The sequence below is a fragment of the Gymnoscopelus braueri genome (assembly GCF_963280865.1).
Source record: "Gymnoscopelus braueri genome assembly, chromosome: 12".
Lineage (NCBI taxonomy): Eukaryota > Metazoa > Chordata > Actinopteri > Myctophiformes > Myctophidae > Gymnoscopelus > Gymnoscopelus braueri.
The window spans coordinates 26,834,972-26,840,072 of record NC_137614.1 but is presented as its reverse complement, the minus strand read 5'-3'; positions in this window follow the sequence as shown (position 1 = coordinate 26,840,072).

The following is a 5,101-nucleotide window of genomic DNA, read 5'->3' as shown; positions in this document are numbered from 1 at the left end:
GATGGAAGTGACACACATGCCTGGAAGTGACACTCACTGCAGTGACACATGTGACACTCATACCTCCATATAGCTGATTTTAATTTGTCAAGAATGCAACCCCTGATGACCAGACCGAGTTGTTTTTAGACACGCTATTCAGTATACATGCAGTTTTCAACCTGTTTTCTAAGCCTACAAAAATAACAGAGAGATCTACAGCTCTAAAAGATAATATATTATATTATAATATAATAATAATATAATATTCTGTGGAATGTTATGTTCTCATATCTATGATATAATAAATGACTATTATATTTTGTAATTGTACTTTCTAACATGCTAAAAAAATACAAGTAGAATAAAATAAAAATATTATTAACGTGCAACTCTCAGATGGATGGTGGGAGAGAGGCACTTGCGGTGCAGATGAGAAGAGAGAGAGACAGGGAGGATGAGAGATGAGTTGGCAACAGTGTGAGAACTGTGTGTTACTTGCTATAATAGTGATGTTCTTCAGTGGTTGTCGATAACTGTCCTTTGTTTGCTTTAATAATACGCCATTCACTACATTCTGTTTGTTCCAGTTGGGACTCAAGCAATATTAATCTCCGCTCTGGATATCCAGTGATTGCCCTTGAAACTGTCGGAATAAACTACAATCACACTCGCATCAAAACCACGGAGGGAGATGGAGAGGAGGCTGTCATGCAAAAGTGAAAATTGGAGGCTTCGACAGTGACTGGTGGGTGTGCTGTGAAATCTCCAAATGTCTTCTTGAAGTTGAGCCAACTCACAATCTGAGTTTTCAGCAGCACTTGCATAAGAAACGTTACTTCCTGTCTAATCCCAGCCTGTCCAGTCAAAGAAACTCCATGCGGTGAAAATGCGTATACTGCATTCGTTCCTGAGGCACGAATTACACATCATCTTCTCCTGAAAGCTTCTTATCTTTGCCACTTGGTGTAAACCACTGTTTCTCAATGTCTGGTCCAGGGCTCACCGTCGGGTCAACTCTAAGAGAGTACAAATGGAACATTTGTATCTTTGGGACCCCAATCTACACTGTAACATTTTCAGTGTTCATTCATCTCTGTAGTGTAAGAGTGTACAAATGGAACCAAATGTCCCCTTACCTGTAAGGATCCCTTTGGACCCACTGGTGGTCCTTAGACCCGACGTTGAGAACCAGTGGTGTAAACCACAGGTCCATGATAAGAGACAGTACGTGAATTACATTAAGTTCCTCTTCATAGACTTCATAGACTGGCCTGTGGTATTCTGATAACTAGTACTGCCCAAAACCAGTACTGGCCGTTGCCCGCGAATGACGGCCACAAAAGGGTTCAGCCTTCCCAAATATGGAGTTCTGCATGGCTTGCTCTGATCACAGGAACTGCATTAGTTGGAACTTATTTTAATGAATTAACCTTATTCTAACCTATTTATATGGTATGTTAATACGATCTAACTAGCACATCTGCAGTGGTTGGAAGTGGAATCCCTAAACTTACATTGTGAATGGTCACCTGCTGGTTGACAAGTAGTCCTGCCTGAATCTCATAATCTCTCCTGGATAAGCGGGAATTCCCTCTTGGATGAGGGTGATGTTTGGTCTTCTACACTGGGGACCCAGGTTCGAACCAGGGGTGTTACAGTTCTCTAAAAAAAATGAAACGTTTTTAGAGGACCCTAAATGTGTGATTCAAATTTAATTAAACAAAAATCTAAGCGGGCCCCTCCATCAATCTAGTTATAGACAGAAAGGCTTACAGTATGGGGAGTAGCGCCAACAAAGGGGAAATGTTTTGATTGCACGACCTATGGTTCAAGAGTTATAGGCCAAAATGTAAAGCTGACTGTTATGGCACCACCATGAGGCTGATTTGAAATATTCTGTGTGGGTGTTTTTCCTTGGCCTACTGAATGTGTGCATACAAAGTTGATGCAGAATTGGTTCGGCGGTATCCGAGCTTAGCTGTACACAGTGGACAAACACATGAACAGGAGTGAAAACTGCACGGCCTCCCGGATTGCAGCTTTAAACTACAGAATAGTATAATCAATGCTGATGATGTTCATCGCGAAACTACCAAAATATTATCATTACCCTTTTTTTTTGTAAACTCCAGGCCAATGCTGACCAATAAGTTACACTTAGCTGAGGTTGCTGTGTTAAATAGTGGATGCTACTCGTTTTTGATTGATTGATTTGATTGATTGATTGAATACTTTATTAACAGTTCGCCAAGAAGGTACAGTTTTATACAAAGATGCTAAATGGATAAACCCAAGAAAGCACTATGGCTTGTTTCCATTGGGGTTCTGTATATTCAACTGAACTCAACTGAAGATGTTCTCCTTGTGTGTGAAAAGCTCTTCACTGTGTCCAAGAGAAAACAGTGATGTAAGAGAGCAGAGTTATTTCCCCTCCTGCGCCCAACAGTCGCAGCACTTCCAGCTGGTGATGGCAGACAGATTGCATCTCATCCGTATGCAGAACACATCTAGTAGGATAGTGCTGTCATTCCCTCTCACTCCCAGCCAGTGATCACCAGCGGGGGAGAGGGGGGGGGGGCCGCGATCGATATGGAGAAAAAGGAGCTGATGGGATATTGGAGTACACCAGTTTGATCTAAAACAGATCCACATTACTGCCCGACCCTATCCAATTCCAAACAGAGACAGGTGCTATGAGGCCCCTGGGCGATGCAGAGGCTGTTATTTGATGAAGTTTCCCTTGATTGCCAGCGCATGATAAGAGCAATATCAACGAGGAAGAAGGTGCAATGTAGGCTACCTGTGAGCAACAAGACAGTCGAGAATATCGGCTGTCAATTACGGCTGTATTACTATGACTGTGTTCTAGAAGAAAGATGCAAATCGTAATAAAAGGTTGCTAAATTAAGCACTGATAGGCTGCTAGACTAATCAATTGATTTGCTGTTGGAGATGAAACATGCACTGACAAGACATTTCTTTTGTTTGATATAGTTAATTGTTAAATGCTTTCTTTACTGTTTTTGGGTGTTAACCCTGTGCATTGTGCAATATTTGAGACATAATGTTAGTGACCAACTTGCGCAACACTTCCATGTTGTTGTTTTTTCCCCACCTTTTTAAAACATGTTGTCAAAATCTAAACCTCCCTGCCCACTACCGTGGAGACTGGGGTTTGATTCCTTGCCCGGCTTATCTGGCGCTCCAACAAACACAATTAACCCATCTACAGGGGGTGTTCCTCCTTGTAGATGTACAGTTCACATCTAATGCACAGGGAAACGTATACTTGATGTACAGATACCTTCTATAAATAGGATACTAAATTACCCCCCTTGCTGGCAAGTAACCTTTACCTACCTCTTAAGTTGACATGATCACAGAAGAGAACTGAAACAGTCTGCCTCTTTGCATGTGAGGTTTTTGGGGGGATGGGGGTGCATGGGGGGGGGGGGGGGGCGGGGCATAAGGAGGTGCTGCAGGGGAGTTGGAGGAGAGCTGGTTTGTTTTGAAACTACAGGGTTATCATAATTCCCCTTGTACCTTCCTTTAAGTGCTTTGCATGCAAGTACAGAGGCATAGAACTGATGACAAGGTTATGCAAAGATCATCATATTGCAATCCAACTTACAGTACTGAATGAATTAGTTTACTTAATGTTATGCTCTGGCATTAACTTGATCTAGTAGCACATGGGCATTTCACATTAGTGCTTATTTCCCCCAATGACTTTCATTATCCACTAACATGCAATATGGACAGATCTATTGCCAAGCTAAGCAACACAATCTTTTATTCATTAGCGGTTTGGGTCCTTCATAGATTAATAATTATACAGCCTACAGGGCAACTATCTCTCCTGTGAATGCAGCATGCAAACCACAACTATAAACGATGATGCCATGCAGATTTACCACCACAATGAATCCAAGTATCAATTTGTGGGAAATGTACAAAAATGTCTTTACCAAGGCAACACTGACATCATGGCAGTGGCAGTATGAGAAATATTATCAGTAAAAGTACTGCTAGATGAAAGCCAAAGCTATTGACAAAGATTTAAAACTAAAGGACATATGAACATAGTACTTTAAAATAAACCGTGGTGCCTGACATTTTTTCTTTTTGTGTCTACCCCATAGACTGTATAAAATGAATGGACAGCGTCACGCCATTGGTTTCTACAGACCGAAAATGAAGCCGATTGTTCAGCTGTGTGCAATCCGCCATCTTTCAATATCGCGTCATATCGCGTCATATCCTTTGCAACCGGAAATGAATGCTATTGGTTGGGTAACTTGTCAATCAAGAGCGGGGGCGGGGAATGAATGCTATTGGTTGTGTAGCTTGTCAATCAAAGCCTCACAAGGTAGCCACGCCCCTTGATGGTCCATTGTGGAACCTTGGGCCGTCAACCTTTACTTTATAGAGTGCAGTCAGAAGACAGGCCTTGATAGCCACAGCGTTGATATACTGAATGTAATAGATAAGAACTTCAGAATTCTCCAGGCGCTCAACCGAACGCTTGTTTGCATGCAGACTTAGATGTGGAGCGAATTGCCTTCGTGATATATCAGGTCGTATTGTTTTAATATCATTAATTTGCTGTTCTTTTATTCACATAGTATAGAGGGAATCTCCCTTGTTTGTCAATAAAGATGCCTTGCGCATGTAAAAGGTAATTTCTGTGTATGTCGTCTATAAACTGGACTTTAGGGTTTATTGAACCAAGAGTGACAGGTCTGTCACGGCACATCAGCTGGTGACCCCGACCGTGACCCTGTCCAGTCCAGACGACCGCTGGATCCATAAGATCCAAATAACAATTCGCCCATACACTATGTGCTACAATTCCTTGGGGCCCCAGGAAGGGTACACGCGGTGCTATATGTGAATTGTATTATACCAAATTTAGGTCAATTATTAAAGACAATGTGTAAATATGATTGCATACATGTGAAGTCACCACTGAACAGCAGATTGAATGACCTTTGTGTTTAATACTTAGGCTCTGTACTTCCTATACCCCATGATGTCCTGTTAGCGTGGCTGGGTGGACCGAGTTGATCCTCCCAGCAACTGTCTCTGTATATGTTTATGAGACCACCGGAGACACCCC